This window comes from Urocitellus parryii, chromosome 7, assembly GCF_045843805.1.
Source record: "Urocitellus parryii isolate mUroPar1 chromosome 7, mUroPar1.hap1, whole genome shotgun sequence".
NCBI lineage: Eukaryota > Metazoa > Chordata > Mammalia > Rodentia > Sciuridae > Urocitellus > Urocitellus parryii.
The window spans coordinates 183708239-183721597 of NC_135537.1; the positions used below are offsets into that span (position 1 = coordinate 183708239).

The following is a 13359-nucleotide window of genomic DNA, read 5'->3' on the forward strand; positions in this document are numbered from 1 at the left end:
TCCTACAGATCAGGATGTCTGTAACTCAGCCATGGGGACAGAAGATTTAGCTGCTGCTGGCTAAGGGGTCTGTAACTAGACCTGTGGTCCGCAGTGCTTTTAACCCTTAAGTGACTTGACCTAATGCCAAATGCAGACTGCCTTAAGATCTGATAGTCACACTGGTGTCTGCCGCTAAAATTCAACTTTTAAAGCACCCACATGCTACAAGGAAAAGCACAGAATATGGGAGGACACGAGCTGCAACCATAGGTCACAGAGACAAAGCAAGCTGCTACCCACCATAGGATAGCAGACAAAATCAAACAAAATACCACAGCCAGGAAAACTCAGGGGACTTTTGCCCTGGACAATGGGCAATAGGCTCTAGGCTGTTTCCTTCACCATGGTAACCGGATGCCTTCTCCGAGAAGCGGGCTTCTGGTCCTGCCTCCTGCATTTTCCCGGGCTTCACTCAGACAGGACTTCTAGACCCGCCTTCCAGCCGCTAACTTGTACTTCCTATTAAGAATGCTCACCTGTAAATGCTAACAAAAGATATCTTTTTTCAGCCAAAATCTTAATTCCACAGGTTTCTATGTTGCAGCCCTAAATTTAAATTAGTTTTGAGTTAAATAACCTGACTTTTCTCTATAGTTGTGTTACTAAATAATGTTCTATTGATGAGAGATACTAAACATGCTTCTTTATATTTTGCTTTTAATTTTGGAGGTTATAAGGATACTTTTGCTCACCACAGGACCATTGCAGGCTTTTGTTCCTGTGATGATCAACAACAACAACAAAAAGACAATCCTTATTCTCACTCCTGGCTATATAATTACAAAAAAATAAAAATGCATACACAAGGATCTTATTTCAGTTACATCACATGACATCACACATAAGAGTGCATTCCTAATTAAAAATAAATTGAAATGGATCCAAATATCTAAGAACCACATGGTTACATAAAGTTAATATAATTATAAGTTATGCCTTTATTCTTTTTTTTTTTTTTAAAGACAGTGAGAGAGGGCTGGGGATGTGGCTCAAGTGGTAGCGCGCTTGCCTGGCATGCGTGCGGCCCGGGTTCGATCCTCAGCACCACATACCAACAAAGATGTTGTGTCCGCCGAGAACTAAAAAATAAATATTAAAATTCTCTCTCTCTCTCTCTCTCTCTCTCTCTTAATAAATAAATAAATAAAGACAGTGAGAGAGAGAATTTTTTAATGTTTTATTTTTTAGTTCTCGGCAGACACAACATCTTTGTATGTGGTGCTGAGGATCGAACCTGGGCCGCTCACATGCCAGGCGAGCGCGCTACCGCTTGAGCCACATCCCCAGCCCCCTTTATTCTTAATATATATTTTTCTAGGTATTTAGATAACCTGTAGTTGTTAATCCATAAAATAATTAACATGTTGAGAAACTGATGTGACTCCATTTTTGAGAAACCAGCTTCTACCTCAAGGCCTGTCCTAAGGAAGGGGGCACTGAAAGAATTCCCCACGCAAAGACACTTCGCCGGGAGAATTCCAATTTTATTGCAAAAGGCTGTGTGCTTATATAGAACTAAGGGGGAGGTGGTTGGGCTTAGATAAATGGCAGGCCCCCCGTTTATTGGCAAGTTCTTTCATATATCAGCTCCGGAGCCCAGGAATTAGTTCTTATTGGGGCTAAGGTTCCCCGCCAGTGAGATTTGAAATTGGCGCCCGCGGGAGAGTTCACACAGGAGGGAACTTTTCGCGCCACTGCAGAAAAGAGGAAGGTAGGAAGGAGAGGTCCTTAGGCACCATATTGTTTTTTTTTTCCTCTGGGGTACGGCTGCCGTTTATACTTTTCCCAACAGGCATGACCCTTGTCCTGGGAAAAACCCACAGAGCACTCCTAAGCACATACTCACCCTGCTGATTTGTTTGTCTGCAAATAACAGGAGAGATCTGTGGTGCCCGGTGTCCCAGACTCAGGCTAGATGAGGACCCATAACAACCCCCTAGCAACCACCAATCAGAATGAGACAGGGAAAATACCTGGGATGCCAGATGACCCCCCCCCCAGTAGTTTATGGTGGTTGATAACATGTTGGGAAACCACGTAGTTTAGCAAGTACAGCCCTCGTGGCTTAAACCAATCAGTTCAAACGAACGATTGTACTAACCAATCACCTACCCAACTTGTTCCCACCGTTGAATGTGCTAATCAATGTTAAGAGTTGTTTGACTTTCCCGCAGTGTGGAATGATTTGCTGTGTGATGTTGTGACACGTAGAGTATCCCCCAAAACCTATAAAATCTCACTGGACAAAGGACCGGGAATCGTTCCCTGTGACCGCTGTGTTGGGAACTGTAGAGTCCAGGCTTCAGCTTGCAATAGATTCTTGTGTGATTGCATTGGATTAGGCTCCTGGAGGTCGACTGGGGTCGCATGAATCTGGCATTACAATGTCTAATTGTTTAGTTAAGATATATTTGTCTTAATTGTTTTTCTTCAACAGAAAACCCATAATTTATACGTTTTATACATACATTTATCTAATGTTCTGCCTTTTAGTTACAGATATTTGAGATAAATGTATTTTGCTATAAATTTGCTTTTAAGAGAAAATACAACTTTCAAGTAATTTATAATTCTCAGTTATTGAACAAATCTTTATAAGATGATAAACAAATATAATTCTATCTACAAAAATATCCAAGAACTTTAACTATATTTTCATTGATATTTCTTCTTATCAAAGTACAATAATTTGCTTAGACTCAAAGGTTTTTAAAAATTGTTCCAAAGTATAACCAGGAAAAATTCTAGAAGAAATTCTAGAAGAAAAAGATGCTTCAACAGAGAGGAAGCACACATTGGAGGTCCTAAGAAGAAATATTGGGTAAAACAAGGTCTTTATATTCTAGATTTTAATGATAAAACTATTTTCCTAAATAAAAAGATCTTTATATCATTATCTAAACATATGATATAAAAAGTTAAAACAGGGCTGGGGATGTGGCTCAAGCGGTAGTGCGCTCGCCTGGCATGCGTGCGGCCCGGATTCGATCCTCAGCACCACATACAAAGATGTTGTGTCCGCCGAAAACTGAAAAATAAATATTAAAAATTAAAAAAAGGTTAAAACAATTTTAAAAAGAGATTTATATGTATTGGACTGACCATAAAAATTTTAAATGATTAATTCACGGATATTTCAGGCTATTTTCCTAATTTTACTAACTGATGTGAGCTAAAATTTTGTCCATATTTTGACATGATAAAAACCTATTAAAATGTTAAGTTTATTTCCTTTAAGGAAGGTCTTTATTGCCTAATAATTCCTACTGCTTAAGTCAAAGATTAAATTTGGTGAATAAATTTACATCCTCAATTAAACACTACATATATTGAACTATTGACTTAGATCCCAATTTTGACAATTGTCCTTGGAGACTAAATTTGATTGATTCAAAGACACAGTTAATTCTTACATATGTTGTTTGTTGGATGATTATGAAATTTGGGAGAACATTTTATTAGGCTGAGGTTCTCCAAATTAAAGTCATATGTTAATTTTGAACAATAAAGGTTACAAACTTTTAAAATTCAACTAATATTATATAAGGGCTGACTGGACCTATTATCCATAAAGAATATTTCCACTGAGAAATAACCTTAATTATATTTTTTAAAGACAATTGAAAAACACCTAATTAATAAGTAATATTCTAAAATATAGAGATATTTTGAGACCTTCTCTCAAAAAGATATTAAAAGTCCTTTCTAAATTGTTAGGATGGATCAACTAGTCTATATTAGAAATTACAATAATCAATAAAAGGTAAATCTATTCTTATCATTTAAATACTTGTACTATTATCTATAACTTAAACTGATGATACTATGGCTTATGCCAAACCTTTACTCAATTTTATTAAATAAATAAAAGGGGAATACAGGACCCCAGAGAGACACACTAGATCTTACAAAATATTTTAAATTTTTTTCTTAAATTGTAATATTGAGAGTCTTAATGTTTCTGAACATGATTCAGTAAATTAAATCAGATTTCAAAGGAGAATTTAAACCAGTCATCATGATAATGACTGAGAAACCTGACTCAGAAAGGTAAATTTCCAGCTATATACTTTATAGTCATGCAGCTTCATGAGCTTGTCAGGTAAGTAAAAATTATGAAAAGACGTGTACGGACCCATTTTCCAGGTCCACCTTTAATGTACATTGCAGTGTGAACTGGAAAGTCCATCCATGAAACTAGATTAATTGTCCCGACTGTAATGGTCAGATATATGTTGAGCCTATGGTAAACAGGCTGTCTGAAAGTATCTTTTGAGAAAAAGACAGCATATGAAAAACCTCAACCAGCCAATTATGCTGGTCTTTATCGATTGAGACTACATTTACCTATATGGACAATTGTTGGAAAGACTATTAAAATAGATTTTTCCAAGAGTATTTACATTACTGACAGACCTAATTAACTCCTTAAATGTGAGAATTAAGTAAAAAGATGATAAATATCCTGTAGCCTATGAGAATATAACTTATTGTATCACTAGATATTGCCAGCTAATATTTGAGAGCTATAATTTTTTTTAAAGATTTTTTTAAGAGAGAGAGAGAGAGAGAGAGAGAATTTCAATATTTATTTTTTAGTTATTGGCGGACACAACATCTTTGTATGTGGTGCTGAGGATCGAACCCGGGCTGCTCAAATGCCAGGCGAGAGCGCTACCACTTGAGCCATATCCCCAGCCCAAGAGCTATGTTCAGGCTTTAAAACAGGTGCATGTCAATTAACCAGACCTAGGCAAGCTGCTGGTCTCACGATCCTTGAAGAGACTACTTTAAATATTAGTCCTTGTTTTTTCAATTGCAGCCTTTGTTGCTATATCTTAAAACTTACAACGCGTGGATTTTCTTGATGTTTTCCTTAAATTACTTCCAAGATCCTTCATGGTCAGATAAGGATGAAAACTAAGTTATAATGCTCTAGAAGACAATGTAATGAATAATGTGAATGAGCCCTTTGCTCTATGGTTTATGAAAAGGCCTAAAGGCCACGCCAATGAAAATGTCTATGTTACTATGGCCAAATGCAATGCCTCCCAATAAAATTGGGAAAAGATTGAAAATCTTCTGATGAGTGTTTGGCAAAGTAATAATAATAACCTGGATCTTCCAAGTTGATTGTGTTATTAAAATGATATGTTTTCTACTAATTCCTTTTATGTTTCAAAAGATCGTGATGACCTTGGACCAAAAATCCAGTGACTGAAAGATAGAATTCCCAGTTGCTTTTTTTTTATATTAAGAAAGGGGGAATATGTGGGAGGCTGACTAGCATGTGACTGGGTCTGACTCTCCTGCTGAGCGGTGTGGCATCTGGCGGTCATGCAGCTGGGTAGCCCCGTCTTCTAGGGCTCCAGCGACTGTGTCTTCGTGCAGGGCTGTGCCTTCCTACATCCCCATGGGTGGAGCTGTGCTCACCTGTTCCTTTGTAATGTTACCCCTTGCCCTGTTTGGGATAGAATGTTCCATGGAAGCACCTTGTATGTGACCCCTTCTCTTACTCTGCCCTTGGGTGTGGCCTTCCTAGCTGTCAGTCAACCTGCTGACAGCAGACATCAGGAAGCTAGACTCAACCCCCCAAACCTGACCCCCTGCCTCATTTGAATGGCTTCTCCTCAATATAAGGGGTCAGCACGTGTTCTCTCTCTTTCTCTCTCTCTCTCTCTCTCTCTCTCTCTCTCTCTGCGGACCCTTAAGGTCAGAGGAGCCGTCACAGCACCCACAAAGAAAAAAGTATTTCTGTCTCTTGTGTGATTATTTTGTGCAGCCCAATTAGCCCAGTTCCCCTGGAGTGACCCCTGAGTGTTTTAGTCGTTAGTAACTCGCCAATATTCCATAAGCAGCTCACAGGACTGAGCCTCTCAATCATGTCCCTAATTGATGGGTACGAGGATCGGAGCAGGCTCCCACTCTGTGGGTGGTGGCACATGCCAGGGGTGCCAGGACCAGAAGGACCAGGCGGGTGCTCCAAACCACCACCAGGATAAAGCAGGGCTGCCTAGAGGCTGGTCCCCAGCACTGTGTTTCCCCACAGCGCCCCTTGGGACCAATGCACTGATCTCTGGAATCATTTCTTTTTGGGTGCTGGGGATTGAACCCAGGGCCCAGTGAATGGTAGCCACGCACTCTACCACTGAGCTACACCCCAGCCCTGTTCTTATATGTATTTTTTTAGTTGTTGATAGGACTTTATTTTTATTTATATGTGGTGCTAAGAATCAAACCCAGTGCCTCACAGCGCTCCACCACTGAGCTACAACCCCAGCCCTTTTCATTTTACCTTGAGACAGAGTCCCACTGTACTGCCCAGGCTGGCCTTAAACTTGCCATCCTCCTGCCTCAGCCTCTGTGTTGCTGTGATTACCACATGCCTGGCTTCTTTCCATGTGCAGTTAATAGGCATCACGGGAAGATTCTTGGGGACCAGGAACCCCTAGGGGCCTGGAAAGCCCTTCTCAGGAGCTGTGTTCTCATGGTGAGCAGCAGGGCATGCTGACACCTGGAGGAGGAACTGGCCTTTGCCAACAACCCAGGGAGGACACCTCAGTTTCACCCACATGGAAACTGCCAGGAAGTCTGTGGGCAGGGAGACAGCAGGATGGAGGTCCCTGTGCTGGCCTCCATGGGAGGCCAGAGGGCCCTGGGTGCTGCTCGATGTGGCTGGCCTCACAAGTTGACAGCGGGAACAATTCCTCACCAGCCCTGATGTAGTCCCTGAGCAGAGCCCCAGAGAGCAGGTGCAGATTTGGGACAAGCTGAGTGTGTGTGTGGTGGGGTGAGGCCCAAACTTGGGCCTTTGTCAGGAGCTGCCCTGCCTGAAGATGCTTTTAAGTCCTGATGCACAGGTTCTGAACAATTACTGCATTCAGTCTCGCACAGTCGTGCCCAGCTCAGATAACAAGGCATGGCTCCAGGAGTAGGTTGAGTCACACTCTCCTGTTCCTTTGTCACCTTACCCTTTGCCCGTCTTGGGTAGAATGTCACATGGGACCTCCCCTTTTGTGTCCCCTATATAAGGGTAAAGAATTCCAGTGGCTGGCTCTCTTTCCACAGACCTTTAAGGTCAGTGAGCCCTCTTGGATTTTTTTTTTTTTTTAAGAGAGAGTGAGAGAGGAGAGAGAGTGAGAGAGAGAATTTTTAATATTTATTTTTTAGTTCTCTGCGGACACAACATCTTTATTGGTATGTGGTGCTGAGGATCGAACCCGGGCCACACGCATGCCAGGCGAGCGCGCTACCGCTTGAGCCACATCCCCAGCCCGCCCTCTTGGATTTTGAAAGGCATTTCTGTGTGTTTGCGTGCTTTCTTTGTCATTTTTTTGAGTTATTGGAATAGTCAGATTTTGTGAACCCAGCATTAGGTCCCCAGCTAGGATGGATGGCGACAGGCATTGGTGAGGACCAGGTCCAGGGATCCAGGGCGGGTGTGTGACTGTGCAAAAGGGTCTGTGTGGACACAGCCAGGGGCTGGCCAGACACACAAGGGCCTCCAGCTCCTGCAGACATGTGGCTGGATTCTGAGCATGTGGGAGCCCTATGGACTCTGGGTGCAGAAGGGGAATGTCCTCAGAAGGCCAGAGTCCCCCACACTGGGTGAGAGAAAGGAAAGTGTCAGCCTGGTGCTGTGATCTCAGCTACAGAGAAGGCCGAGGCAGGAGGAACACAAGTTCCAGGCCAGCCTGGAGAACTCAGCAAGAACCTGTCCCAAAATAAAAAAAGTCTGAGGGTGTAAACTGGTGGAAAACCAACCCTGGGGTTCAGTCCTGAGTATCAAAGGAGAAAGGAGGGAAAGAGAGAGGAAGAGTCAAAGACAGTCCGGGCTGTGGGGGGGGTCGCCCCCAGACTTTTTCTCAAGTTCCTCTCTTCCTCCCCCAATGCACTGCAGCTGGCACTTGTACAGAGAAATGAGCACTGAGATTGTCCAAAGCCACAGGGAAAATGGAAAATTCACTGTCTCCATCGCCAGAAAGAATGATTTACGGGTTTGTTCTTAAGCTCCCAGTTTGGCTTCATACTTTATCTTGTGTGGGCTTTTATTCCTGAATCTTGGCTAAACTCAAAAATATTGGGCAGTTGCACGACCTATCTACCTCCTTATTACCTTAGGAATCAGTCATGTCCTCTCACTTGGAATTAGCATGATGAGTACTTCTCCACTCAGCTCCATTCGTATAATCACAGATAACTATGCTAAAAATCAACAGCAGAAGAAATACCAAGCAGAGGCCATCCCACCATTAAGAGATAGTCCTAATAGTGAAGTAAACCAAATGTTCATTCTTTTTTTTTTTTTTTGGTTGTTGATGGACCTTTATTTTATTTTAAAGATAGATAGAGAGAGAGAAAGAGAGAGAGAGAGAGAGAGAGAGAGAGAGAGAGAGAGAGAGAGAGAGAATTTCAATATTTATTTTTCCGTTTTTGGCAGACACAACATCTTTGTTTGTATGTGGTGCTGAGGATCGAACCCGGGCCGCACGCATGCCAGGCGAGCGCGCTACCGCTTGAGCCACATCCCCAGCCCTGGACCTTTATTTTATTTATTTTATTTTATATGTGGTGCTGAGAATCTAACCCAGTGCCTCACACATGCTAGGCAAGTGCTCTACCACTGAGCCATAGCCACAGCCCAAAATGTTCTTTCTTGCAGCCAAAGAACTTTACACCAAAACTGAGTTGCGGGCTGGGGATGTGGCTCAAGCGGTAGCGCGCTCGCCTGGCATGCGTGCGGCCCGGGTTCGATCCTCAGCACCACATACCAACAAAGATGTTGTGTCCGCCGAGAACTAAAAAATAAATGTTAAAAATTCTCTCTCTCCTCTCTCACTCTCTCTTAAAAAAAAAAATGAGTTGCATGTAAAGATGCTAATATCAAGCATTATGTTTTGACAGAATAATTTTGACCATAATTATCTATTTTCTCTTATTATTGCTCAATATTTAAATGTAAAAAATGAAAGTTGTTCTTAAGTAAATTTTAATTAACATTGTAAATTTTTTCAAATATCCATAATTAATAGAATAAATAAAACACTGCATTTCCCTAAAAAAAAGGTTTGGGTCCAACCGGGGCAACTAGGGGACATGGGGGCATTTATGAAGATGGACAGCACAGGCCAGAGGCAGACCTAGAGAGCCGCGAGCGGCTCTGGGAGGTCCTGCCGATGCCGCCTCTGAGGCAGGGGTCAGTTGAGGCTTTGGCTTGCAACCCTCAGATGATAGGCGTCCATCTCACAGGCCCGAGGTGGTCAGCATCCTTGGAAGACCCGTGAGGACACTGTGGATGAAGAGAAGCTCCTTGGCTGGCGGAGGCGCCCCCTTGCTGTTGGAGTTGTGTGGCTTAGGAGTGGGCAGGGCAGTCCCACAGGAAGGAGTGTGGAGGCCTGGAGGGGGTTTTCCTGGGAAAGCCTGGCCTGGGGCAGTAGGAAGTACGCAGCCCCAGGGCTGGAGGGGGGTGACTGAACCTCAGAGCCTGCGCCACCTGAGGGGCCCAGGAGAAGACCTGCCAGAGCCCAGCAGGAGGGAGGTCTGAGGGTGTACACTGGTGGAAAACCAACCCTGGGGTTCAGTCCCGAGTATCAAAGGAGAAAGGAGGGAAAGAGAGAGGAAGAGTCAAAGGCTGTCCGGGCTGTGGGGGGGGCGGGGGGGCGGTCAGCAATGTCAGGTCAGCAAGCCCCTGGCCCGGCCAGCGCAGAGTCTTCTCATCAGAAGGCGCCTTCCCTCAACAGGCGCCCTGCCCAATGCTGCGCTCAGGCTGGGGTGCAGTGGGAGCCCATGTCCGGTCTCACCAGAGCTGAGCTTCACGCTCTGGCCTAGTCATCCACGGGATGGTGGATCCCTGTGAAGGCGTGGGCAGGGCTGAGGAGTGGGCCGGGCTGCCGAGGCTCAGGAGAGCCCTGCAGGAAGCCAGACTTCCCGGGAGAGAGAGGGTGGACAGGGAGATGGAGACCTGTTTGCCCGGCCCATTTGCCCCACATACCTGCACGCACCTTGAGCAGCCACCCACTGTCCCCTCCTCCCTCAGCATCACTGCCCGCCTCCATGAGGACCCATCCACCCACTGGGCAGCCATCAGCCCTGCTCTCTGACTGGGCCCCTGAGTCCCCAGGGCGTGGGGACACAAGCCAGGAGAGTTAGGTTTGCCCTGTGGCGTGGGCTTGGACCTTCTGCCCCATGAGCTGTTCTCAGGCTACAGGGAGCCCACATGGAGCCTGTGGCCAGTGAGGTCCCTGTGGGGCTGTGGCCGGGTGGGTGCTGTGCCCTGTCCTGGCTGGTCCTCCTTCCTTCCCACCACCTCTGTCCCTCACTCTGAAGGCCCCACACTGCACACAAAGCTTCAGCACAGGCTGACTTCCTAGGGGCCAGGGTGAGGAGCCATTCTGTGGCAGAGTCCTAAGGTCCACACTAGGGACCTGGAACAGGAGTTCAGGGGACACGGTGAGATGGGAAGCAAAACTGTGGCACAGGCTGGACTCCATCCCAGGAGGAAAAAGAGCTCAGGTCTCTGGCTGCAGGGGGCTCGGAGCGGCAGGCTGTGGTCCTGTTCACCCTGCTCCCCCCAGGCTCTTCTGGTCATCAGTATACATTTCTTCTGAAAGAAAAGAAGCGCTGGTGACAGAGCTCAGGGCCTTGTGCATGCTAGGCAAGCTCTCTGCCACTAAGTCACACCTGGTACTAAAAAAATTAATGAATATATATATAATCTGGTTCCAGGGGTTGAACACGGGGACACTTGATTACTGAGCCACATCCCCAGCCCTTTTAGTTTTTTATTTAGAGACAGGGTCTCACTAAGTTGCTTAGGGCCTTGCTATATTTCGAGGCTGGCTTTGAACTTGTACCTGCCTCAGCCTCCGAGTCACTGGATTACAGGCAGGCGTCCCTGCCCTGCACTGGGCTCCAATAAATTAAAAAAAAAATATATATATATATATATATATATATTTATGTATATATATTTATGCTGTAGTTGGACACAATACCTCTATTTTATTCATCTATTTTTATGTGGTGCTGAGGATCAAACCCAAGGCCTTGCAGGTGCTAGGTGAGCACTCTACCACTACACCACAACCCAATAAATATTTTTAAGAAAAATATCCTTCCTCACTCCAGCAGAACCCATTCTTCTGCTTCCCTGAGAAACCACCGCCTGCGGCCACTTCTGGTGGACTGGGACACAGGTGTGGAGGCCCGAGGAACGGAGGACACAGCAGCTGAAGGAAGCCTGGAGAGTGCCGAGCAGCCCTCCCAGAAGAGGTACCAGGAAACTCAGTCGCAAGACCCCAAGCCTGGGGCAGCGAGGCCCGCAGGGCTTTGTGGTCCTTGGTCTGTTGCAGGTGGGACTCTCGTGGAAGGTGTCATTAGGCACTGGGATCCAGAGACTCGCCTGGGAAACTTGATGGGCCTGTCCCACCCTGTCGTTTTGAGGGCTGGGTCCCCAGCACTCTGGGACCCGCTGCCTGTGTGCGCAGCCGGCGGCAGGGCAGGGGGGAAGGGGACTCCAGGGGGAAGGGGACGCCAGGCCGGCACAAGGAGCGCCCTGGGAACCCCGCCCGGTCCTGCTCCAGGTCCTGCTTGGAGGAGATCACGTGGTGGCCAAGCCAGGAGAGCCAGGCTAGCCTGCAGGACGGCGCCTGCTTAGGGCCACCGGGTAAGGCCAGCGCGGTGTGCGCGAGGCACAGAGTCTGAGAAAGCACAGTGTTGGGGAGCGCTGGGGACCAGGAGGGACCCACAGCAGGGGTGGGATGCGGGGCTGGGAGGGAGGGGAGGTGCGGCCGGAGAGGCGGTGGGAGGGTGGGGGGGCAGCCCGTGGGGGGGTGAAGGCGCCATGAAGCCACCGGGTCCACGTGCAGACGTACACACAGTTCACCTTCTGGTTGAGGCCCAGATTTAGAAGAGGGGTTCTTTCTTAGGCGACTCCCTCTTCCTAAGGCTAAAAGCTCTTGTCCTTAAGGCCAGGGTAGTGTTAGACCTTCCCTTGAGGAAGGGGCCCCGACACCCAGAATCGGGGCTGGTTTTCCTTGCCATCTTCTCTATTCTTGGATGTTCTTTAGATACATTTAGCTATTTTAATCAGCATTTCTAATCACTTTTAGCAGAAAGTTTGGCTAAGCAATCTGTAAGGCTTCATTTATTCACTCATTATTTTAGTGTATTCCTATTGAAAACCCACAACACACTGGCTCTGGGGGTAATCCTGGGTACTGGAGAACAAAAGGACTATGATGATTACATTTATTTTTATTTTTTGTGGTACTGGGGACTGCTGTACCACTACTGTTCCACAGGGGTGTTCTACCACTCAGCTATGGCCCCACATCTTTTTACTGAGACCAGGACTCACTAAAGTGCTGAGGCTGGACTTGAACTTGCTTACCAGCCTCCTGCTTCAGATCCCCGAGTCTGGGATTACAGGTGTGCACCACCAAACTCAACCCCAGGTTGTTAATTTTGTGTCAACTTGAATGGGTAATGGTGCTCAGTTATCTGGTCAAACATCATACTGTGTATTTCTGTGAAGTTGTCTTTTTGTCTTGAAATTAACATTTAAATCAATGGATAGAATAAAGTAGATTGCCCTCTGTCATATGGGTGGGCCTCACCTAAACATTTGAAGGCTTTAACAGAACTCCCTGAGAAGCAAAGAATTCTGCCAGCAGATAACCTTTGGACTCGGACTACAACTCTTCCTTGGGTTTCCAGCTTGCCTAGCACTTCCACAGTTCCTCAAAGTACCTAGACACATGGCTTGTTGTTTCGGTGTCTCTGCAGAATCCTGACCAATACAAGGAACCAGAGACTCTCCTACCCTCAAGGAACTGAGGTCTGGACACACATGCTAATCAGACAATCTCGTGCCAAACAAAAAACACAACCTCCAAATTTACGAAAACCTCTCAGGAGGTTTCAGATATTTCCCTTGGTGGAGGCCAACAGGGTGGGGCAGCATCAGTGAGCCGAAGAAGGAAGGTCCAGCCAGTGGCAGGGTCAAGGCTAGGTCAAGGCCAGGGCAAAGTCAAGAGCAGGTGGAGGTGGGGCCGCGCAGCCCCTCAAAGAGGGAGAGGCACAACCAAGACCCCGGTCCCTTGAGAGCCCGGCCGACCTAGCACAATTCGGCAGCTGCCTAGTGCCTGTGGGGCCGAGGCGGCTCCCTTTCCACCCTCTCCGACCATCCTATTCCGGCGCCAGTTCCGACAGCGCCGAGGGGAGTAGCAGGGCCATCACAGTGGGCGCCGAGCGCTGCGGGGGTGTGTCCAGGTGCTCAGCGGGCCGCGCAGGGCCGGCCACCGCCCTCCCGGCCCC

The 13359-nt window shown here is 46.5% G+C and overlaps 1 non-coding gene and 1 pseudogene across 1 annotated transcript; one reads left to right on the forward strand and one right to left on the reverse strand.

The window, feature by feature from the left end:
• Positions 1 to 6133: 6133 nt before the first annotated feature.
• On the reverse strand, positions 6134 to 6205 carry Trnag-acc (transfer RNA glycine (anticodon ACC)). Its single transcript has one exon. It is a non-coding gene; the product is annotated as a tRNA-Gly (tRNA).
• Positions 6206 to 7995: 1790 nt separating this feature from the next.
• LOC113176802 (phosphatidylinositol N-acetylglucosaminyltransferase subunit P pseudogene) lies at positions 7996 to 13269 on the forward strand (annotated as a pseudogene).
• Positions 13270 to 13359: the final 90 nt, after the last annotated feature.